Here is a 25205-nt window from a genome sequence, read left to right on the forward strand (position 1 = left end):
ATCTGGGGTACGGTGATATCTGTGGTTAAGTGATGTCTGGGGTGGGTGACATCACAGGTTGGGTGATCTCTGGGGATCGGTGATATCCGGGGTAAGGTGATATCTGGGGTTGGGTAATCTCTGGCATTGGGTAATACCCGGGGTAGTGTGGTCTCTGGGGTGGCGTGATCTCTGCGGTTCGGGATCTCTGGGGTTGGGTGATCTCTGGGATTGGGTGACCTCTGAGGTTGGGTGACCTCTGGGGTTGGGTGGTATCTGGGGTTGGGAGATCTGTGGGGTTGGGTGATCTCTGGGTTGGGTAATATCCGTGGTAGGGTGGTCTCTGGGAATGCGTGATCACTGGTGTTCGGTGATCTCTCGGGTTTGTTGATCTCTGGGATTGGGTGACCTCTGGGGTTGGGTGATATCTGGGGTTGGGTGATATCTGTGGTTAGGTGATATCTGGGGTGGGTGACATCACAGGTTGGGTGATCTCTGGGGTTCGGTGATATCCGGGGTAAGGTGATATCTGGGGTTGGGTGATACCTGGGGTTGGGTAATATCTGGGGTTGGGTGATCTCTGGGGTTGGGTGATCTCTGGGATTGGGTGATATCTGGGGATGGGTGATCTCACAGGTTGGGTGATCTCTGGGGTTCGGAGATATCCGGGGTAAGGTGATATCTGGGGTTTGGTGATACCTGGGGTTGGGTAATATCTGGGGTTGGGTGATCTCTGGGGTTGGGTGATCTCTGGTATTGGGTGATATCTGGGGATGGGTGATATCTGGGGTGGGTGACATCAGAGGTTGGGTGATCTCTGGGGTTCGGTGATATCCGGGGAAGGTGATACCTGTGGTTGGGTGATATCTGGGGTTGGGTGATATATGGGGTTGGGTGATATCTGGGATTGGGTGATATCTGGGCTTGGGTAATATTTGGGGTTGGGTAATATCTGGGATTGGGTAATCTCTGGGGTTGGGTGATCTCAGGGGTTGGGTGATCTCTGGGGTTGGGTAATATCTGGGCTTGGGTGGTCTCTGGGATTGCGTGATCTCTGGGGTTCGGTGATCTCTGGGGTTGGGTAATATCTGGGGTTGGGTGATCTCTGGGGTTGGGTGATCTCTGGGATTGGGTGATATCTGGGGATGGGTGATCTCACAGATTGGGTGATCTCTGGGGTTCGGAGATATCCGGGGTAATATGATAACCGGGGTTTGGTGATACCTGTGGTTGGGTAATATCTGAGGTTGGGTGATCTCTGGGGTTGGGTGATCTCTGGTATTGGGTGATATCTGGGGATGGGTGATATCTGGGGTGGGTGACATCAGAGGTTGGGTGATCTCTGGGGTTCGGTGATATCCGGGGAAGGTGATACCTGTGGTTGGGTGATATCTGGGGTTGGGTGATATATGGGGTTGGGTGATCTCTGGGATTGGGTGATATCTGGGCTTGGGTAATATTTGGGGTTGGGTGATATCTGGGATTGGGTAATCACTGGGGTTGGGTGATCTCAGGGGTTGGGTGATCTCTGGGGTTGGGTAATATCTGGGCTTGGGTGGTCTCTGGGATTGCGTGATCTCTGGGGTTCGGTGATCTCTGGGGTTGGGTGATCTCTGGGATTGGGTGACCTCTAGAGTTGGGTGATACCTGGAGTTGGGTGATATCTGGGATTGGGTAATATCTGGGCTTGGGTGGTTCCTGGGCTTGCGTGATCTTGGGGTTCGGTGATCTCTGGGGTTGGGTGATCTCTGGGATTGGGTGACCTCTGGGGTTGGGTGATATCTGGTGTTGGGTGATATCTGGGGTTGGGTGATATCTGGGGTGGGTGACATCTGGGATTGGGTGATCTCTGGAGTTGCGTGATCTCGGGGGTTGTTGATATCTGGTGTTGGTGGTCTCTGGTGTTGGGTGATATCTGGGTTGGGTGACCTCTGGGGTTGTGTGATATCTGGGGTTGTGTGATCCCTGGGGTTGGGTGATATCTGGGGTTGGGTGATCTCTGGGGTAGGGTGATCACTGGGGTTGTGTGATAGAGGGTGTTGGGTGATATCTGGGGTTGGGGGATATCTGGGGTTGGGTGATCTCTGGGCTTGGGTGACCTCTGGGGTTGGGTGATCTCTGTGGTTGGGTGATATCGGGGGTTGGGTGATATCTGGGTTTGGGTGATCTCTTGGGTTGGGTATTATCTGGCGTTGGGTGACATTTGGGGATTGGTGATCTCGGGGGTTGGGTGATATCTGGGGTTGGGTGATATCGGCGGGTGGTGATATCTGGGGTAGTGTGATCTCTGTGGTTGGGTGATGTCGGGGGTGTGATATCTGTGGTTTGGTGATATCTGGTGTTGGGTGATATCTGGGGTTGGGTTATCTCTGGGGTTGGGTGATATTTGTGGTTCGTTGATATCTGAGGTTGGGTGATATCTGGGGTTGGGTGATGTCTAGGGTTGGGTGACATCTGGGGTTGGATGATCTCGGGGGTTGGGTGATCTCTGGGGTTGAGTGATATCGGGGGGGGTTATATCTGGGGTAGGGTGATCTCTGGGTTTGGGTGATATAGGGGTGATATCTGTGGTTGGGTGATATCTGGGGTTGGGTGATATCTTGGGTTGGGTGTTATCTGTGGTTAGGTGATATCTGGGGTGGGTGACATCACAGGTTGGGTGATCTCTGGGTTTCGGTGATATCCGGGGTAAGGTGATATCTGGGGTTGGGTGATATCTGGGGTTGGGTAATATCTGGGGTTGGGTGATACTGGGGTTGGGTGATCTCTGGGGTTGGGTGATATCTGGGATTGGGTCATCTCTGGGGTTGGGTGATCTCTGGGGTTGGGTGATATCTGGGGTTGGGTAATATCTGGGGTTGGGTGATCTCTGCGGTTGGGTGATATCTGGGGTTGGGTGATCTCTGGGGTTGGGTGATATCTGGGGTTGGGTGATATCCGGGGTAGTGTGATATCTGGGATTGGGTGCTGTCAGGGGTTGGTTTTTCTCTGGGATTGGGTGATCTCTGGGGTTGGGCCATCTCTGGGTTTGGGTGATATCTGGGGTTGGCTGATATCTAGGGTTGGGTGATGTCTGGGGTTGGCTGATGTCTGGGATATGGGTGATCTCTGGGGTTGGATGATATCCGGGGTAGGGTGATCTCTGGCGTTGGGTGATATCCGGGGTGGGGTAATGTCTGGGTTTGGGTGATGTCACGGGTTGGGTGATCTCTGTGGTTAGGAGATCTCTGGGGTTGGGTGATCTCTGGGGTTGGGAGATCTCTGGGGTTGGGTGATCTCTGGGATTAGGTGACCTCTGGGATTGGGTGACCTCTGGGGTTGGGTGATATCTGGGGTGGGTGACATCAGAGGCTGGGTGATCTCTGGGGTTCGGTGATATCCGGGGTAAGGTGATATCTGGGGTTGGGTGATATCTGTGGTTGGGTGATATATGGGGTTGGATGATATCTAGTGTTGGGTAATATCTTGGGTTGGGTGATCTCTGCGGTTGGGTAATATCTGGGCTTGGGTGGTCTCTGGGGTTGCGTGATCTCTGGGGTTGGGTGATCTCTGGGATTGGGTGACCTCTGGGGTTGGGTGATATCTGGGTTGGGTGATATCTGGGGTTGGGTGATCTCGGCGGTTGGGTGATATCTGGGGTTGGTGGTCTCTGGTCTTGGGTGATCGCTGGTGTTGGGCGGTCTCTGGGTTGGGTGATCTCTGGGGTTGTGTGATATCTGGGGTTGTGTGATCCCTGGGGTTGGGTGATATCTGGTGTTGGGTGATCTCTGGGGTAGGGTGATCACTGGGGTTGTGTGATAGAGGGTGTTGGGTGATATCTGGGGTTGGGGGATATCTGGGGTTGGGTGATATCCGGGGTTGGGTGATCTCTGGGCTTGGGTAATATTTGGGGTTGGGTAATATCTGGGATTGGGTAATCTCTGGGGTTGGGTGATCTCAGGGGTTGGGTGATCTCTGGGGTTGGGTAATATCTGGGCTTGGGTGGTCTCTGGGATTGCGTGATCTCTGGGGTTGGGTGATCTCTGGGGTTGGGTAATATCTGGGGTTGGGTGATCTCTGGGGTTGGGTGATCTCTGGGATTGGGTGATATCTGGGGATGGGTGATCTCACAGGTTGGGTGATCTCTGGGGTTCGGAGATATCCGGGGTAATATGATAACCGGGGTTTGGTGATACCTGTGGTTGGGTAATATCTGAGGTTGGGTGATCTCTAGGGTTGGGTGATCTCTGGTATTGGGTGATATCTGGGGATGGGTGATATCTGGGGTGGGTGACATCAGAGGTTGGGTGATCTCTGGGGTTCGGTGATATCCGGGGAAGGTGATACCTGTGGTTGGGTGATATCTGGGGTTGGGTGATATATGGGGTTGGGTGATCTCTGGGATTGGGTGATATCTGGGCTTGGGTAATATTTGGGGTTGGGTGATATCTGGGATTGGGTAATCACTGGGGTTGGGTGATCTCAGGGGTTGGGTGATCTCTGGGGTTGGGTAATATCTGGGCTTGGGTGGTCTCTGGGATTGCGTGATCTCTGGGGTTCGGTGATCTCTGGGGTTGGGTGATCTCTGGGATTGGGTGACCTCTAGAGTTGGGTGATACCTGGAGTTGGGTGATATCTGGGATTGGGTAATATCTGGGCTTGGGTGGTTCCTGGGCTTGCGTGATCTTGGGGTTCGGTGATCTCTGGGGTTGGGTGATCTCTGGGATTGGGTGACCTCTGGGGTTGGGTGATATCTGGTGTTGGGTGATATCTGGGGTTGGGTGATATCTGGGGTGGGTGACATCTGGGATTGGGTGATCTCTGGAGTTGCGTGATCTCGGGGGTTGTTGATATCTGGTGTTGGTGGTCTCTGGTGTTGGGTGATATCTGGGTTGGGTGACCTCTGGGGTTGTGTGATATCTGGGGTTGTGTGATCCCTGGGGTTGGGTGATATCTGGGGTTGGGTGATCTCTGGGGTAGTGTGATCACTGGTGTTGTGTGATAGAGGGTGTTGGGTGATATCTGGGGTTGGGGGATATCTGGGGTTGGGTGATCTCTGGGCTTGGGTGACCTCTGGGGTTGGGTGATCTCTGTGGTTGGGTGATATCGGGGGTTGGGTGATATCTGGGTTTGGGTGATCTCTTGGGTTGGGTATTATCTGGCGTTGGGTGACATTTGGGGATTGGTGATCTCGGGGGTTGGGTGATATCTGGGGTTGGGTGATATCGGCGGGTGGTGATATCTGGGGTAGTGTGATCTCTGTGGTTGGGTGATGTCGGGGGTGTGATATCTGTGGTTTGGTGATATCTGGTGTTGGGTGATATCTGGGGTTGGGTTATCTCTGGGGTTGGGTGATATTTGTGGTTCGTTGATATCTGAGGTTGGGTGATATCTGGGGTTGGGTGATGTCTAGGGTTGGGTGACATCTGGGGTTGGATGATCTCGGGGGTTGGGTGATCTCTGGGGTTGAGTGATATCGGGGGGGGTTATATCTGGGGTAGGGTGATCTCTGGGTTTGGGTGATATAGGGGGTGATATCTGTGGTTGGGTGATATCTGGGGTTGGGTGATATCTTGGGTTGGGTGTTACCTGTGGTTAGGTGATATCTGGGGTGGGTGACATCACAGGTTGGGTGATCTCTGGGTTTCGGTGATATCCGGGGTAAGGTGATATCTGGGGTTGGGTGATATCTGGGGTTGGGTAATATCTGGGGTTGGGTGATACTGGGGTTGGGTGATCTCTGGGGTTGGGTGATATCTGGGATTGGGTCATCTCTGGGGTTGGGTGATCTCTGGGGTTGGGTGATATCTGGGGTTGGGTAATATCTGGGGTTGGGTGATCTCTGCGGTTGGGTGATATCTGGGGTTGGGTGATCTCTGGGGTTGGGTGATATCTGGGGTTGGGTGATATCCGGGGTAGTGTGATATCTGGGATTGGGTGCTGTCAGGGGTTGGTTTTTCTCTGGGATTGGGTGATCTCTGGGGTTGGGCCATCTCTGGGTTTGGGTGATATCTGGGGTTGGCTGATATCTAGGGTTGGGTGATGTCTGGGGTTGGCTGATGTCTGGGATATGGGTGATCTCTGGGGTTGGATGATATCCGGGGTAGGGTGATCTCTGGCGTTGGGTGATATCCGGGGTGGGGTAATGTCTGGGTTTGGGTGATGTCACGGGTTGGGTGATCTCTGTGGTTAGGAGATCTCTGGGGTTGGGTGATCTCTGGGGTTGGGAGATCTCTGGGGTTGGGTGATCTCTGGGATTAGGTGACCTCTGGGATTGGGTGACCTCTGGGGTTGGGTGATATCTGGGGTGGGTGACATCAGAGGCTGGGTGATCTCTGGGGTTCGGTGATATCCGGGGTAAGGTGATATCTGGGGTTGGGTGATATCTGTGGTTGGGTGATATATGGGGTTGGATGATATCTAGTGTTGGGTAATATCTTGGGTTGGGTGATCTCTGCGGTTGGGTAATATCTGGGCTTGGGTGGTCTCTGGGGTTGCGTGATCTCTGGGGTTGGGTGATCTCTGGGATTGGGTGACCTCTGGGGTTGGGTGATATCTGGGTTGGGTGATATCTGGGGTTGGGTGATCTCGGCGGTTGGGTGATATCTGGGGTTGGTGGTCTCTGGTCTTGGGTGATCGCTGGTGTTGGGCGGTCTCTGGGTTGGGTGATCTCTGGGGTTGTGTGATATCTGGGGTTGTGTGATCCCTGGGGTTGGGTGATATCTGGTGTTGGGTGATCTCTGGGGTAGGGTGATCACTGGGGTTGTGTGATAGAGGGTGTTGGGTGATATCTGGGGTTGGGGGATATCTGGGGTTGGGTGATATCCGGGGTTGGGTGATCTCTGGGGTTGGGTGACCTCTGGGGTTGGGTGATCACTGTGGTTGGGTGATATCGGGGGCTGGGTGATATCTGGGTTTGGGTGATCTCTTGGGTTGGGTATTATCTGGGGTTGGGTGACATTTGGGGATTGGTGATCTCGGGGGTTGGGTGATCTCTGGGGTTGGGTGATATCGGGGGGGGGTGATATCTCGGGTAGTGTGATCTCTGTGGTTGGGTGATGTCGGGGCGGGGGTGATATCTGTGGTTTGGTGATATCTGGTGTTGGGTGATACCTGGGGTTGGGTTATCTCTGGGGTTGGGTGACATCTGTGGTTCGTTAATATCTGAGGTTGGGTGATATCTGGGGTTGGGTGATCTCTTGGGTTGGGAGATCTGTGGGGTTGGGTGATCTCTGGGGTTGGGTAATATCCGTGGTAGGGTGGTCTCTGGGGTTGCGTGATCTCTGGGGTTCGGTGATCTCTGAGGTTGGTTTGTCTCTGGGATTGGGTGACCTCTGGGGTTAGGTGATATCTGGGGTAGGGTGATATCTGTGGTTAAGTGATGTCTGGGGTGGGTGACATCACAGGTTGGGTGATCTCTGGGGTTCGGTGATATCCGGGGTAAGGTGATATCTGGGGTTGGGTAATCTCTGGCATTGGGTAATACCCGTGGTAGGGTGGTCTCTGGGGTGGCGTGATCTCTGCGGTTCGGGATCTCTGGGGTTGGGTGATCTCTGGGATTGGGTGACCTCTGGGGTTGGGTGGTATCTGGGGTTTGGTGATCTCTGGGTTTGGGAGATCTGTGGGGTTGGGTGATCTCTGGGTTGGGTAATATCCGTGGTAGGGTGGTCTCTGGGGTTGCGTGATCACTGGTGTTCGGTGATCTCTCGGGTTGGTTGATCTCTGGGATTGGGTGACCTCTGGGGTTGGGTGATATCTGGGGTTGGGTGATATCTGTGGTTAGGTGATATCTGGGGTGGGTGACATCACAGGTTGGGTGATCTCTGGGGTTCGGTGATATCCGGGGTAAGGTGATATCTGGGGTTGGGTGATACCTGGGGTTGGGTAATATCTGGGGTTGGGTGATCTCTGGGGTTGGGTGATCTCAGGGATTGGGTGATATCTGGGGATGGGTGATCTCACAGGTTGGGTGATCTCTGGGGTTCGGAGATATCCGGGGTAAGGTGATATCTGGGGTTTGGTGATACCTGGGGTTGGGTAATATCTGGGGTTGGGTGATCACTGGGGTTGGGTGATCTCTGGTATTGGGTGATATCTGGGGATGGGTGATATCTGGGGTGGGTGACATCAGAGGTTGGGTGATCTCTGGGGTTCGGTGATATCCGGGGAAGGTGATACCTGTGGTTGGGTGATATCTGGGGTTGGGTGATATATGGGGTTGGGTGATCTCTGGGATTGGGTGATATCTGGGCTTGGGTAATATTTGGGGTTGGGTGATATCTGGGATTGGCTAATCTCTGGGGTTGGGTGATCTCAGGGGTTGGGTGATCTCTGGGGTTGGGTAATATCTGGGCTTGGGTGGTCTCTGGGATTGCGTGATCTCTGGGGTTCGGTGATCTCTGGGGATGGGTAATATCTGGGGTTGGGTGATCTCTGGGGTTGGGTGATCTCTGGGATTGGGTGATATCTGGGGATGGGTGATCTCACAGGTTGGGTGATCTCTGGGGTTCGGAGATATCCGGGGTAAGGTGATATCCGGGGTTTGGTGATACCTGAGGTTGGGTAATATCTGGGGTTGGGTGATCTCTGGGGTTGGGTGATCTCTGGTATTGGGTGATATCTGGGGATGGGTGATATCTGGGGTGGGTGACATCAGAGGTTGGGTGATCTCTGGGGTTCGGTGATATCCGGGGAAGGTGATACCTGTGGTTGGGTGATATCTGGGGTTGGGTGATATATGGGGTTGGGTGATCTCTGGGATTGGGTGATATCTGGGCTTGGGTAATATTTGGGGTTGGGTGATATCTGGGATTGGGTAATCACTGGGGTTGGGTGATCTCAGGGGTTGGGTGATCTCTGGGGTTGGGTAATATCTGGGCTTGGGTGGTCTCTGGGATTGCGTGATCTCTGGGGTTCGGTGATCTCTGGGGTTGGGTGATCTCTGGGATTGGGTGACCTCTAGAGTTGGGTGATACCTGGAGTTGGGTGATATCTGGGATTGGGTAATATCTGGGCTTGGGTGGTTCCTGGGCTTGCGTGATCTTGGGGTTCGGTGATCTCTGGGGTTGGGTGATCTCTGGGATTGGGTGACCTCTGGGGTTGGGTGATATCTGGTGTTGGGTGATATCTGGGGTTGGGTGATATCTGGGGTGGGTGACATCTGGGGTTGGGTGATCTCTGGAGTTGCGTGATCTCGGGGGTTGTTGATATCTGGTGTTGGTGGTCTCTGGTGTTGGGTGATATCTGGGTTGGGTGACCTCTGGGGTTGTGTGATATCTGGGGTTGTGTGATCCCTGGGGTTGGGTGATATCTGGGGTTGGGTGATCTCTGGGGTAGGGTGATCACTGGGGTTGTGTGATAGAGGGTGTTGGGTGATATCTGGGGTTGGGGGATATCTGGCGTTGGGTGATCTCTGGGCTTGGGTGACCTCTGGGGTTGGGTGATCTCTGTGGTTGGGTGATATCGGGGGTTGGGTGATATCTGGGTTTGGGTGATCTCTTGGGTTGGGTATTATCTGGGGTTGGGTGACATTTGGGGATTGGTGATCTCGGGGGTTGGGTGATATCTGGGGTTGGGTGATATCGGCGGGTGGTGATATCTGGGGTAGTGTGATCTCTGTGGTTGGGTGATGTCGGGGGTGTGATATCTGTGGTTTGGTGATATCTGGTGTTGGGTGATATCTGGGGTTGGGTTATCTCTGGGGTTGGGTGATATTTGTGGTTCGTTGATATCTGAGGTTGGGTGATATCTGGGGTTGGGTGATGTCTAGGGTTGGGTGACATCTGGGGTTGGATGATCTCGGGGGTTGGGTGATCTCTGGGGTTGAGTGATATCGGGGGGGGTTATATCTGGGGTAGGGTGATCTCTGGGTTTGGGTGATATAGGGGGTGATATCTGTGGTTGGGTGATATCTGGGGTTGGGTGATATCTTGGGTTGGGTGTTATCTGTGGTTAGGTGATATCTGGGGTGGGTGACATCACAGGTTGGGTGATCTCTGGGGTTCGGTGATATCCGGGGTAAGGTGATATCTGGGGTTGGGTGATATCTGGGGTTGGGTAATATCTGGGGTTGGGTGATACTGGGGTTGGGTGATCTCTGGGGTTGGGTGATATCTGGGATTGGGTAATCTCTGGGGTTGGGTGATCTCTGGGGTTGGGCGGATATCTGGGGTTGGGTAATATCTGGGGTTGGGTGATCTCTGCGGTTGGGTGATATCTGGGGTTGGGTGATCTCTGGGGTTGGTTTTTCTCTGGGATTGGGTGATCTCTGGGGTTGGGCCATCTCTGGGTTTGGGTGATATCTGGGGTTGGCTGATATCTAGGGTTGGGTGATGTCTGGGGTTGGCTGATGTCTGGGATATGGGTGATCTCTGGGGTTGGATGATATCCGGGGTAGGGTGATCTCTGGCGTTGAGTGATATCCGGGGTGGGGTGATGTCTGGGGTTGGGTGATGTCACGGGTTGGGTGATCTCTGTGGTTAGGAGATCTCTGGGGTTGGGTGATTTCTGGGGTTGGGAGATCTCTGGGGTTGGGTGATCTCTGGGATTAGGTGACCTCTGGGATTGGGTGACCTCTGGGGTTGGGTGATATCTGGGGTGGGTGACATCAGAGGCTGGGTGATCTCTGTGGTTCGGTGATATCCGGGGTAAGGTGATATCTGGGGTTGGGTGATATCTGTGGTTGGGTGATATATGGGGTTGGATGATATCTAGTGTTGGGTAATATCTTGGGTTGGGTGATCTCTGCGGTTGGGTGATATCTGGGGTTGGGTGATATCCGGGGTAGTGTGATATCTGGGATTGGGTGCTGTCAGGGGTTGGGTTATCTCTGGGATTGGGTGATCTCTGGGATTGGGTTTTCTCCCGGGTTGGATGATCTCTGGGGTGGTGTGATCTCTGGGGTTGGTGATGTCTCGGGTTGAGTGATATCTGGGCTTGGGTAATATCTGGGGTTGGGTGATATCTGGGATTGGGTAATCTCTGGGGTTGGGTGATCTCAGGGTTTGGGTGATCTCTGGGGTTGGGTAATATCTGGGCTTGGGTGGTCTCTGGGGTTGCGTGATCTCTGGGGTTGGATGATCTCTGGGATTGGGTGACCTCTGGGGTTGGGTGATACCTGGTGTTGGGTGATATCTGGCATTGGGTAATATCTGGGCTTGTGTGGTCCCTGGGCTTGCGTGATCTTGGGGTTCGGTGATCTCTGGGGTTGGGTGATCTCTGGGATTGGGTGACCTCTGGGGTTGGGTGATATCTGGGTTGGGTGATATCTGGGGTTGGGTGATCTCGGCGGTTGGGTGATATCTGGGGTTGGTGGTCTCTGGTCTTGGGTGATCGCTGGTGTTGGGCGATCTCTGGGTTGGGTGATCTCTGGGGTTGTGTGATATCTGGGGTTGTGTGATCCCTGGGGTTGGGTGATATCTGGTGTTGGGTGATCTCTGGGGTAGGGTGATCACTGGGGTTGTGTGATAGAGGGTGTTGGGTGATATCTGGGGTTGGGGGATATCTGGGGTTGGGTGATATCCGGGGTTGGGTGATCTCTGGGGTTGGGTGACCTCTGGGGTTGGGTGATCACTGTGGTTGGGTGATATCGGGGGCTGGGTGATATCTGGGTTTGGGTGATCTCTTGGGTTGGGTATTATCTGGGGTTGGGTGACATTTGGGGATTGGTGATCTCGGGGGTTGGGTGATCTCTGGGGTTGGGTGATATCGGGGGGGGTGATATCTCGGGTAGTGTGATCTCTGTGGTTGGGTGATGTCGGGGCGGGGTGATATCTGTGGTTTGGTGATATCTGGTGTTGGGTGATACCTGGGGTTGGGTTATCTCTGGGGTTGGGTGATATCTGTTGTTCGTTAATATCTGAGGTTGGGTGATATCTGGTGTTGGGTGATCTCTTGGGTTGGGAGATCTGTGGGGTTGGGTGATCTCTGGGGTTGGGTAATATCCGTGGTAGGGTGGTCTCTGGGGTTGCGTGATCTCTGGGGTTCGGTGATCTCTGAGGTTGGTTTGTCTCTGGGATTGGGTGACCTCTGGGGTTAGGTGATATCTGGGGTAGGGTGATATCTGTGGTTAAGTGATGTCTGGGGTGGGTGACATCACAGGTTGGGTGATCTCTGGGGTTCGGTGATATCCGGGGTAAGGTGATATCTGGGGTTGGGTAATCTCTGGCATTGGGTAATACCCGGGGTAGGGCGGTCTCTGGGGTGGCGTGGTCTCTGCGGTTCGGGATCTCTGGGGTTGGGTGATCTCTGGGATTGGGTGACCTCTGGGGTTGGGTGGTATCTGGGGTTTGGTGATCTCTGGGTTTGGGAGATCTGTGGGGTTGGGTGATCTCTGGGTTGGGTAATATCCGTGGTAGGGTGGTCTCTGGGGTTGCGTGATCACTGGTGTTCGGTGATCTCTCGGGTTGGTTGATCTCTGGGATTGGGTGACCTCTGGGGTTGGGTGATATCTGGGGTTGGGTGATATCTGTGGTTAGGTGATATCTGGGGTGGGTGACATCACAGGTTGGGTGATCTCTGGGGTTCGGTGATATCCGGGGTAAGGTGATATCTGGGGTTGGGTGATACCTGGGGTTGGGTAATATCTGGGGTTGGGTGATCTCAGGGGTTGGGTGATCTCTGGGATTGGGTGATATCTGGGGATGGGTGATCTCACAGGTTGGGTGATCTCTGGGGTTCGGTGATATCCGGGGGTGATATCTGGGGTTGGGTGATATCTGGGGTTGGGTAATATCTGGGGTTGGGTGATCTCTGGGGTTGGGTGATCTCTGGTATTGGGTGATATCTGGGGATGGGTGATCTCTGGGGTTGGGTGATATCTGGGGTCGGGTGATATCTGGGATTGGGTGATCTCTGGGGTTGAGTGATATCTGGGGTTGGGTAATATCCGGGGTAGTGTGATATCTGGGATTTGGTGATGTCAGGGGTTGGGTTATCTCTGGGGTTGGGTGATCTCTGGGATTGGGTGATCTCCCGGGTTGGATGATCTCTGGGGTTGTGTGATCTCTGGGGTTGGGTGATCTCTCGGGTTGGGTGATATCTGGGCTTGGGTAATATCTGGGGTTGGGTGGTATCTGGGATTGGGTAATCCCTGGGGTTGGGTGATCTCAGGGGTTGGGTGCTCTCTGGGGTTGGGTAATCTCCGGGCTTGGGTGGTCTCTGGGGTTGCGTGATCTCTGGGGTTCGGTGACCTCTGGGGTTGGGTGATATCTGGTGTTGGGTGATATCTGGGATTGGGTAATATCTGGGCTTGGGTGGTCTCTGGTCTTGCGTGATCTTTGGGTTCGGTTATCTCTGGCGTTTGGCGATCTCTGGGATTGGGTGACCTCTTGGGTTGGGTGATATCTGGGGTTGGGTGATCTCTGGGATTGGGTGAAGTTTGGGGATAGGTGATATCTGGGGTTGGGTGATCTCTGGGGTTGTGTATGTCTGGGGTTGGGTGACCTCTGGGGTTGGGTGATATCTGCTGTTGAGTGATATCCGTGGTAGGGTGATGACTGGGATTGCGTGATGTCTGGGGTTGGGTGATATTTGGGGTAGGGTGATTTCTGGGATTGAGTGATCTCTGTCGTTGGATGATCTCTGAGGTTGTGTGACCTCTGGGGTTGGGTGATTTCTCGGGTTGGGTGACATCCGGGCTTGGGTAATCTCTGGGATTGGGTGATATCTGGGATTGGGTGATCTCTGGGTTTGGGAGATCTCAGGGGTTGGTTGATCTCAGGGTTTGAGTGTTCTCTGGGGTTGGGTGATCTCTGGGTTTGGGTGATATGTGGGGTTGGGTGATGTCGGGGGTCTGATATCTGTGGTTTGGTGATATCTGGTGTTGGGTGATATCTGGGGTTGGGTTATCTCTGGGGTTGGGTGATATTTGTAGTTCGTTGATATCTGAGGTTGGGTGATATCTGGGGTTGGGTGATGTCTACGGTTGGGTGACACCTGGGGTTGGATGATCTCGGGGGTTGGGTGATCTCTGGGGTTGAGTGATATCGGGGGGGGTGATATCTGGGGTAGGGTGATCTCTGGGTTTGGGTGATATAGGGGGTGATATCTGTGGTTGGGTGATATCTGGGGTTGGGTGATATCTGGGGTTGGGTGATATCTGTGGTTAGGTGATATCTGGGGTGCGTGACATCACAGGTTGGGTGATCTCTGGGGTTCGGTGATATCCGGCGTCAGGTGATATCTGGGGTTGGGTGATATCTGGGGTTGGGTAATATCTGGGGTTGGGTGATACTGGGGTTGTGTGATCTCTGGGGTTGGGTGATATCTGGGATTGGGTAATCTCTGGGGTTGGGTGATCTCTGGGGTTGGGTGATATCTGGGGTTGGGTAATATCTGGGGTTGGGTGATCTCTGCGGTTGGGTGATATCTGGGGTTGGGTGATCTCTGGGGTTGGGTGATATCTGGGGTTGGGTGATATCCGGGGCAGTGTGATATCTGGGATTGGGTGCTGTCAGGGGTTGGTTTTTCTCTGGGATTGGGTGATCTCTGGGGTTGGGCCATTTCTGGGTTTGGGTGATATCTGGGGTTGGCTGATATCTAGGGTTGGGTGATGTCTGGGGTTGGCTGATGTCTGGGATATGGGTGAACTCTGGGGTTGGGTGATCTCTGGGGTTGGATGATATCCGGGGTAGGGTGATCTCTGGCGTTCGGTGATATCCGGGGTGGGGTGATGTCTGGGGTTGGGTGATGTCTGGGGTTGGGTGATCTCTGCGGTTAGGAGATCTCTGGGGTTGGGTGATCTCTGGGGTTAGGAGATCTCTGGGGTTGGGTGATCTCTGGGATTGGGTGACCTCTGGGATTGGGTGACCACTGGGGTTGGGTGATATCTGGGGTGGGTGACATCAGAGGCTGGGTGATCTCTGGGGTTCGGTGAGATCCGGGGTAAGGTGATATCTGGGGTTGGGTGATATCTGGGGTTGGGTGATATATGGGGTTGGATGATATCTGGTGTTGGGTAATATCTTGGGTTGGGTGATCTCTGGGGTTGGGTGATCTCTGGGGTTGGGTGATATATGGGGTTGGATGATATTTGGGGTTGGGTAATATCTGGGGTTGGGTGATCTCTGCGGTTGGGTGATATCTGGGTTTGGGTGATCTCTGGGGTTGGGTGATGTCTGGTGTAGGGTGATATCCGGGGTAGTGTGATATCTGGGATTGGGTGCTGTCAGGGGTTGGTTTTTCTCTCGCATTGCGTGATCTCTGGGATTGGGTTTTCTCCCGGGTTGGATGGTCTCTGGGGTTGGGTAATATCTGGGCTTGGGTGGTCTCTGGGGTTGCGTGATCTCTGGGGTTCGGTGATCTCTGGGGTTGGGTGATCTCTGGGATTGGGTGACATCTGGGGTTGGGTGATCTCTGGGGTTGCGTGATCTCGGGGGTTGGGTGATATCTGGGGTTGGTGGTCTCTGGTGTTGGGTGATCGCTGGTGGTGGGTGATCTCTGGGTTGGGTGATCTCTGGGGTTGTGTGATATCTGGGGTTGGGTGATCTCTGGGGTAGGGTGATCACTGGGGTTGAGTGATAGAGGGTGTTGGGTGATATCTAGGGTTGGGGATATCTGGGGTTGGGTGATATCCGGGGTTGTGTGATCTCTGGGGTTGGGTGACCTCTGGGGTTGGGATGATCTCTGTGGTTGGGTGATATCGGGGGTTGGGTGATATCTGGGTTTGGGTGATATCGGGGGTTGGGAAATATTTGGGGTTAGGTGATATCTGGGGTTGTGTGATCTCTTGGGTTGGGTATTATCTGGGGCTGGGTGACATTTGGGGATTGGTGATCTCGGGGGTTGGGTGATCTCTGGGGTTGGGTGATATCGGGGGGTGGTGATATCTGGGGTAGTGTGATCTCTGTGGTTGGGTGATGTCGTGGGGGGGGTTGATATCTGTGGTTTGGTGATATCTGGTTTTGGGTGATATCTGGGGTTGGGTTATCTCTGGGGTTGGGTGTTATCTGTGGTTCGTTGATATCTGAGGTTGGGTGATATCTGGGGTTGGGTGATCTCTGGGGTTGGGAGATCTGTGGGGTTGGGAGATCTCTGGGGTTGGGTAATATCCGTGGTAGGGTGGTCTCTGGGGTTGCGTGATCTCTGGGGTACGGTGATCTCTGGGGTTGGTTGATCTCTGGGATTGGGTGACCTCTGGGGTTGGGTGATATCTGGGGTAGGGTGATATCTGTGGTTAGGTGATATCTGGGGTGGGTGACATCACAGGTTGGGTGATCTTTGGGGTTCGGTGATATCCGGGGTAAGGTGCTATCTGGGGTTGGGTGATATGTGGGGTTGGGTATATCTGTGGTTAGGTCATATCTGGGGTGGGTGACATCACAGGTTGGGTGATCTCTGGGGTTCGATGCTATCCGGAGTAAGGTGATATCTGGGGTTGGGTGATATCTGGGGTTGGGTAATATCTGGGGTTGGGTGATCTCTGGGGTTGGGTGATCTCTGGGATTGGGTGATATCTGGGGATAGGTGATCTCTGGGGTTGGGTGATATCTGGGGTTGGGTGATATCTGGGATTGGGTGATCTCTGGGGTTGGGTGGTATCTGTGGTTGGGTGATTTCCGGGGGAGTGTGATATCTGGGATTGGGTGATGTCAGGGGTTGAGTTATCTCTGGGGTTGGGTGATCTCTGGGATTGGGTGATCTCCCGAGTTGGATGATCTCTGGGGTTGTGTGATCTCTGGGGTTGGGTGATCTCTCGGGTTGGGTGATATCTGGGCTTGGGTAATATCTGAGGTTGGGTGGTATCTGGGATTGGGTAATCTCTGGGGTTGGGTGATCTCAGGGGTTGGGTGTTCTCTGGGGTTGGGTGGTCTCTGGGGTTGCGTGATCTCTGGGGTTCAGTGATCTCTGGGGTTGGGTGATCTCTGGGATTCGGTGACCTCTGGGGTTGGGTCATATCTGGTGTTGGGTGATATCTGGGATTGGGTAATATCTGGGCTTGGGTGGTCTCTGGTCTTGCGTGATCTTGGGGTTCGGTTATCTCTGGCGTTTGGTGATCTCTGGGATTGGGTGACCTCTGGGGTTGGGTGATATCTGGGGTTGGGTGATCTCTGGGATTGGGTGAAGTTTGGGGATAGGTGATCTCTGGGGTTGGGGGATCTCTGGGGTTGTGTATGTCTGGGGTTGGGTGACCTCTGGGGTTGGGTGATATCTGGGGTTGAGTGATATCCGTGGTAGGGTGATGACTGGGATTGCGTCATGTCTGGGGTTGGGTGATATTTGGGGTAGGGTGATTTCTGGGATTGAGTGATCTCTGTCGTTGGATGATCTCTGAGGTTGTGTGATCTCTGGTGTTGGGTGATCTCTCGGGTTGGGTGATATCCGGGCTTGGGTAATCTCTGGGATTGGGTGATATCTGGGATTGGGTGATCTCTGGGTTTGGGAGATCTCAGGGGTTGGGTGATCTCAGGGGTTGAGTGATCTCTGGGGTTGGGTGATCTCTGGGTTTGGGTGATATGTGGGGTTGGGTGATCTCTGGAGTTTGGTGATATCCGGGTTTAGGTGTTATCCGGAGTTAGATGACCTCTGGGGTTGGGTGATCTCTGGGGTTGGGTGATCTCTGGGATTTGGTGATCTCTGGGGTTGGGTGTTATTTGCGGTTGGGTGATATCTGGAGTTGGGTGATCACTGGGGTTGGGTGATATCTTATGTTGGGTGATCGCTGGGTTTGGGTGATCTCTGGCGTTGGGTGATATCCGGGGTAGGGTGATTTCTGGGATTGAGTGATCTCTGTCGTTGGATGATCTCTGAGGTTGTGTGATCTCTGGGGTTGGGTGATCTCTCGGGTTGGGTGATATCCGGGCTTGGGTAATCTCTGGGATTGGGTGATATCTGGGATTGGGTGATCTCTGGGTTTGGGAGATCTCAGGGGTTGGGTGATCTCAGGGTTTGAGTGTTCTCTGGGGTTGGGTGATCTCTGGGTTTGGGTGATATGTGGGGTTGGGTGATGTCGGGATCTGATATCTGTGGTTTGGTGATATCTGGTGTTGGGTGATATCTGGGGTTGGGTTATCTCTGGGGTTGTGTGATATTTGTAGTTCGTTGATATCTGAGGTTGGGTGATATCTGGGGTTGGGTGATGTCTAGGGTTGGGTGACACCTGGGGTTGGATGATCTCGGGGGTTGGGTGATCTCTGGGGTTGAGTGATATCGGGGGGTGTGATATCTGGGGTAGGGTGATGTCTGGGTTTGGGTGATATAGGGGGTGATATCTGTGGTTGGGTGATATCTGGGGTTGGGTGACATCTGGGGTTGTGTGATATCTGTGGTTAGGTGATATCTGGGGTGCGTGACATCACAGGTTGGGTGATCTCTGGTGTTCGATGATATCCGGGGTAAGGTGATATCTGGGGTTGGGTGATATCTGGGGTTGGGTAATATCTGGGGTTGGGAGATACTGGGGTTGGGTGATCTCTGGGGTTGGGTGATATCTGGGATTGGGTAATCTCTGGGGATGGGTGATCTCTGGGGTTGGGTGATATCTGGGGTTGGGTAATATCTGGGGTTGGGTGATCTCTGCGGTTGGGTGATATCTGGGGTTGGGTGATCTCTGGGGTTGGGTGATATATGGGGTTGGGTGATATCCGGGGCAGTGTGATATCTGCGTTTGGGTGCTGTCAGGGGTTGGTTTTTCTCTGGGATTGGGTGATCTCTGGGGTTGGGCCATCTCTGGGTTTGGGTGATATCTGGTGTTGGCTGATATCTAGGGTTGGGTGATGTCTGGGGTTGGCTGATGTCTGGGATATGGGTGAACTCTGGGGTTGGGTGATCTCTGGGGTTGGATGATATCCGGGGTAGGGTGATCTCTGGCGTTGGGTGATATCCGGGGTGGGGTGATGTCTGGGGTTGGGTGATGTCTGGGGTTGGGTGATCTCTGCGGTTAGGAGATCTCTGGGGTTGGGTGATCTCTGGGGTTAGGAGATCTCTGGGGTTGGGTGATCTCTGGGATTGGGTGACCTCTGGGATTGGGTGACCTCTGGGGTAGGGTGATCACTGGGGTTGAGTGATAGAGGGTGTTGGGTGATATCTAGGGTTGGGGATATCTGGGGTTGGGTGATATCCGGGGTTGTGTGATCTCTGGGGTTGGGTGACCTCTGGGGTTGGGATGATCTCTGTGGTTGGGTGATATCGGGGGTTGGGTGATATCTGGGTTTGGGTGATATCGGGGGTTGGGAAATATTTGGGGTTAGGTGATATCTGGGGTTGTGTGATCTCTTGGGTTGGGTATTATCTGGGGTTGGGTGACATTTGGGGATTGGTGATCGCGGGGGTTGGGGGATCTCTGGGGTTGGGTGATATCGGGGGGTGGTGATATCTGGGGTAGTGTGATCTCTGTGGTTGGGTGATGTCGGGGGGGGCGGGGTGATATCTGTGGTTTGGTGATATCTGGTTTTGGGTGATATCTGGGGTTGGGTTATCTCTGGGGTTGGGTGTTATCTGTGGTTCGTTGATATCTGAGGTTGGGTGATATCTGGGGTTGGGTGATCTCTGGGGTTGGGAGATCTGTGGGGTTGGGAGATCTCTGGGGTTGGGTAATATCCGTGGTAGGGTGGTCTCTGGGGTTGCGTGATCTCTGGGGTTCGGTGATCTCTGGGGTTGGTTAATCTCTGGGATTGGGTGACCTCTGGGGTTGGGTGATATCTGGGGTAGGGTGATATCTGTGGTTAGGTGATATCTGGGGTGGGTGACATCACAGGTTGGGTGATCTCTGGGGTTCGGTGATATCCGGGGTAAGGTGCTATCTGGGGTTGGGTGATATGTGGGGTTGGGTATATCTGTGGTTAGGTCATATCTGGGGTGGGTGACATCACAGGTTGGGTGATCTCTGGGGTTGGGTGATACCTGGGGATGGGTGATCTCTGGGGTTGGGTGATATCTGTGGTTGGGTGATATCTGGGATTGGGTGATCTCTGGGGTTGGGTGGTATCTGGGGTTGGTTGATTTCCGGGGGAGTGTGATATCTGGGATTGGGTGATGTCAGGGGTTGGGTTATCTCTGGGGTTGGGTGATCTCTGGGATTGGGTGATCTCCCGGGTTGGATGATCTCTGGGGTTGTGTGATCTCTGGGGTTGGGTGATCTCTCGGGTTGGGTGATATCTGGGCTTGGGTAATATCTGAGGTTGGGTGGTATCTGGGATTGGGTAATCTCTGGGGTTGGGTGATCTCAGGGGTTGGGTGATCTCTGGGGTTGGGTGGTCTCTGGGGTTGCGTGATCTCTGGGGTTCAGTGATCTCTGGGGTTGGGTGATCTCTGGGATTCGGTGACCTCTGGGGTTGGGTGATATCTGGTGTTGGGTGATATCTGGGATTGGGTAATATCTGGGCTTGGGTGGTCTCTGGTCTTGCGTGATCTTGGGGTTCGGTTATCTCTGGCGTTTGGTGATCTCTGGGATTGGGTGACCTCTGGGGTTGGGTGATATCTGGGGTTGGGTGATCTCTGGGATTGGGTGAAGTTTGGGGATAGGTGATCTCCGGGGTTGGGTGATCTCTGGGTTTGTGTATGTCTGGGGATGGGTGACCTCTGGGGTTGGGTGATATCTGGGGTTGAGTGATATCCGTGGTAGGGTGATGACTGGGATTGCGTCATGTCTGGGGTTGGGTGATATTTGGGGTAGGGGGATTTCTGGGATTGAGTGATCTCTGTCGTTGGATGATCTCTGAGGTTGTGTGATCTCTGGGGTTGGGTGATCTCTCGGGTTGGGTGATATCCGGGCTTGGGTAATCTCTGGGATTGGGTGATATCTGGGATTGGGTGATCTCTGGGTTTGGGAGATCTCAGGGGTTGGGTGATCTCAGGGGTTGAGTGATCTCTGGGGTTGGGTGATCTCTGGGTTTGGGTGATATGTGGGGTCGGGTGATCTCTGGAGTTTGGTGATATCCGGGTTTAGGTGTTATCCGGAGTTAGATGACCTCTGGGGTTGGGTGATCTCTGGGGTTGGGTGATCTCTGGGATTTGGTGATCTCTGGGGTTGGGTGTTATTTGCGGTTGGGTGATATCTGGAGTTGGGTGATCACTGGGGTTGGGTGATATCTTATGTTGGGTGATCGCTGGGTTTGGGTGATCTCTGGCGTTGGGTGATATCCGGGGTAGGGTGATGTCTGGGATTGGGTGCTGTCAGGGGTTGGGTTATCTCTGGGATTGGGTGATCTCTGGGATTGGGTTTTCTCCCGGGTTGGATGATCTCTGGGGTGGTGTGATCTCTGGGGTTGGTGATCTCTCGGGTTGAGTGATATCTGGCGTTGGGTGATCTCTGGTGTTGGGTGATCGCTGGTGTTGGGTGATCTCTGGGTTGGGTGATCCCTGGGGTTGGGTGATATCTGGGGTTGGGTGATCTCTGGGGTAATGTGATCACTGGGGTTGTGTGATAGAGGGTATTGGGTGACCTCTGGGGTTGGGGGATATCTGGAGTTGGATGATATCCGGGGTTGGGTGATCTCTGGGGTTGGGTGATATCTGGGTTTGGGTGATATCGGGAGTTGGGAAATATTTGTGGTTAGGTGATATCTGGGGTTGTGTGATCTCTAGGGTTGGGTATAATCTGGGGTTGGGTGACATTTGGGGATTGGTGATCTCGGGGGTTGGGTGACCTCTGGGGTTGGGTGATATCGGGGGGTGGTGATATCTGGGGTAGTGTGATCTCTGTGGTTGGGTGATGTCGGGTGGTTGTGATATCTGTGGTTTGGTGATATCTGGTGTTGGGTGATATCTGGGGTTGGGTTATCTCTGGGGTTGGGTGTTATCTGTGGTTCGTTGATATCTGAGGTTGTGTGATATCTGGGGTTGGGTGATCTCTGGGGTTGGAAGATCTGTGGGGTTGGGTGATCTCTGGGGTTCGGTGATATCCGGGGTAAGGTGATATCTGGGGTTGGGTGATATCTGGGGTTAGGTAATACCCGGGGTAGGGTGGTCTCTGGGGTTGCGTGATCTCTGCGGTTCGGTGATCTCTGGGGTCGGTTGATCTCTGGGATTGGGTGACCTATAGGGTTGGGTGATATCAGGGGTAGGGTGATATCTGTGGCTGGGTGATATCTGGGGTGGGTGACATCACAGGTTGGGTGATCTCTGGGGTTCGGTGATATCCGGGGTAAGGTGATATCTGGGGTTGGATAATCTCTGGCGTTGGGTAATACCCGGGGTAGGGTGGTCTCTGGGGTGGCGTGATCTCTGCGGTTCGGTGATCTCTGGGGTTGGGTGATCTCTGGGATTGGGTGACCTCTGGGGTTGGGTGATCTCTGGGGTTGGGAGATCTGTGGGGTTGGGTGATCTCTGGGTTGGGTAATATCCGTGGTAGGGTGGTCTCTGGGGTTGCGTGATCACAGGGGTTCGGTGATATCTGGGATTGGGTGATATCTGGGATTGGGTGATCTCTGGGGTTCGGTGATATCCGGGGTGAGGTGATATCTGGGGTTGGGTGATATCTGGGGTTAGGTAATACCCGGGGTAGGGTGGTCTCTGGGGTTGCGTGATCTCTGCGGTTCGGTGATCTCTGGGGTCGGTTGATCTCTGGGATTGGGTGACCTCTAGGGTTGGGTGATATCAGGGGTAGGGTGATATCTGTGGTTAGGTGATATCTGGGGTGGGTGACATCACAGGTTGGGTGATCTCTGGGGTTCGGTGATATCCGGGGTAAGGTGATATCTGGGGTTGGATAATCTCTGGCGTTGGGTAATACCCGGGGTACGGTGGTCTCTGGGGTGGCGTGATCTCTGCGGTTCGGTGATCTCTGGGGTTGGGTGATCTCTGGGATTGGGTGACCTCTGGGGTTGGGTGGTATCTGGGGTTGGGTGATCTCTGGGGTTGGGAGATCTGTGGGGTTGGGTGATCTCTGGGTTGGGTAATATCCGTGGTAGGGTGGTCTCTGGGGTTGCGTGATCACAGGGGTTCGGTGATATCTGGGGTTGGGTGATATCTGGGATTGGGTGATCTCTGGGGTTGGGTGATATCTGGGGTTGGGTGATATCCGGGGTAGTGTGATATCTGGGATTGGGTGATGTCAGGGGTTGGGTTATCTCTGGGGTTGGGCGATCTCTGGGATTGGGTGATCTCACGGGTTGGATGATCTCTGGGGTTGTGTGATCTCTGGGGTTGGGTGATCTCTAGGGTTGGGTGATATCTGGGCTTGGGTAAAATCTGGGGTTGGGTGGTATCTGGGATTGGGTAATCTCTGGGGTTGGGTGATCTCAGGGGTTGGGTGATCTCTGGGGTTCGGTGATCTCTGGGTTTGGGTGATCTCTGGGATTCGGTGACTTCTGGGGTTGGGTGATATCTGGTGTTGGGTGATATCTGGGATTGGGTAATATCTGGGCTTGGGTGGTCTCTGGTCTTGCGTGATCTTGGGGTTCGGTTATCTCTGGCGTTTGGTGATCTCTGGGATAGGGTGACCTCTGGGGTTGGGTGATATCTGGGGTTGAGTGATCTCTGGGATTGGGTGAAGTTTGGGGATTGGTGTTCTCTGGGGTTGGGTGATCTCTGCGGTTCGGTGATCTCTGGGGTTGGGTGATCTCTGGGATTGGGTGACCTCTGGGGTTGGGTGGTATCTGGGGTTGGGTGATCTCTGGGGTTGGGAGATTTGTGGGGTTGGGTGATCTCTGGGTTGGGTAATATCCGTGGTAGGGTGGTCTCTGGGGTTGCGTGATCACAGGGGTTCGGTGATATCTGGGGTTGGGTGATATCTGGGATTGGGTGATCTCTGGGGTTGGGTGATATCTGGGGTTGGGTGATATCCGGGGTAGTGTGATATCTGGGATTGGGTGATGTCAGGGGTTGGGTTATCTCTGGGGTTGGATGATCTCTGGGATTGGGTGATCTCCCGGGTTGGATGATCTCTGGGGTTGTGTGATCTCTGGGGTTGGGTGATCTCTAGGGTTGGGTGATGTCTGGGCTTGGGTAATATCTGGGGTTGGGTGGTATCTGGGATTGGGTAATCTCTGGGGTTGGGTGATCTCAGGGGTTGGGTGATCTCTGGGGTTGGGTAATCTCTGGGCTTGGGTGGTCTCTGGGGTTGCGTGATCTCTGGGGTTCGGTGATCTCTGGGGTTGGGTGATCTCTGCGGTTGTGTATGTCTGGGGTTGGGTGACCTCTGGGGTTGGGTGATATCTGGGGTTGAGTGATATCCATGGTAGGGTGATGACTGGGATTGCGTGATGTCTGGGGTTGGGTGATATTTGGGGTAGGGTGATTTCTGGGATTGAGTGATCTCTGTCGTTGGATGATCTCTGAGGTTGTGTGATCTCTGGGGTTGGGTGATCTCTCGGGTTGGGTGATATCCGGGCTTGGGTAATCTCTGGGATTGGGTGATATCTTGGATTGGGTGATCTCTGGGTTTGGGAGATCTCAGGGGTTGGGTGATCTCAGGGGTTGAGTGATCTCTGGGGTTGGGTGATCTCTGGGTTTGGGTGATATGTGGGGTTGGGTGATCTCTGGAGTTTGGTGATATCCGGGGTTGGGTGTTATCCGGAGTTAGATGACCTCTGGGGTTGGGTGATCTCTGGTGTTGGGTGATCTCTGGGATTTGGTGATCTCTGGGGTTGGGTGATCTCTGGGGTTGGGTGATCTCTGGGGTTGGGTGATATCTGGGGTTGAGTGATATCCATGGTAGGGTGATGACTGGGATTGCGTGATGTCTGGGGTTGGGTGATATTTGGGGTAGGGTGATTTCTGGGATTGAGTGATCTCTGTCGTTGGATGATCTCTGAGGTTGTGTGATCTCTGGGGTTGGGTGATCTCTCGGGTTGGGTGATATCCGGGCTTGGGTAATCTCTGGGATTGGGTGATATCTTGGATTGGGTGATCTCTGGGTTTGGGAGATCTCAGGGGTTGGGTGATCTCAGGGGTTGAGTGATCTCTGGGGTTGGGTGATCTCTGGGTTTGGGTGATATGTGGGGTTGGGTGATCTCTGGAGTTTGGTGATATCCGGGGTTGGGTGTTATCCGGAGTTAGATGACCTCTGGGGTTGGGTGATCTCTGGTGTTGGGTGATCTCTGGGATTTGGTGATCTCTGGGGTTGGGTGTTATTTGCGGTTGGGTGATATCTGGAGTTGGGTGATCACTGGGGTTGGGTGATATCTTAGGTTGGGTGATCGCTGGGTTTGGGTGATCTCTGGCGTTGGGTGATATCCGGGGTAGGGTAATTGTTGGGATTGGGTGATCTCTGGTGTTGGATGATCTCTGGGCTTTGTTGATATCTGGGGTTGGGTGATATCTGGGGTTTGATGATCTCTGGGGTTGGGTGATAGCCGGGTTGGGTGATA

Source organism: Scyliorhinus torazame, chromosome 20 (assembly GCF_047496885.1).
Source record: "Scyliorhinus torazame isolate Kashiwa2021f chromosome 20, sScyTor2.1, whole genome shotgun sequence".
Taxonomy (NCBI): Eukaryota; Metazoa; Chordata; class Chondrichthyes; order Carcharhiniformes; family Scyliorhinidae; genus Scyliorhinus; species Scyliorhinus torazame.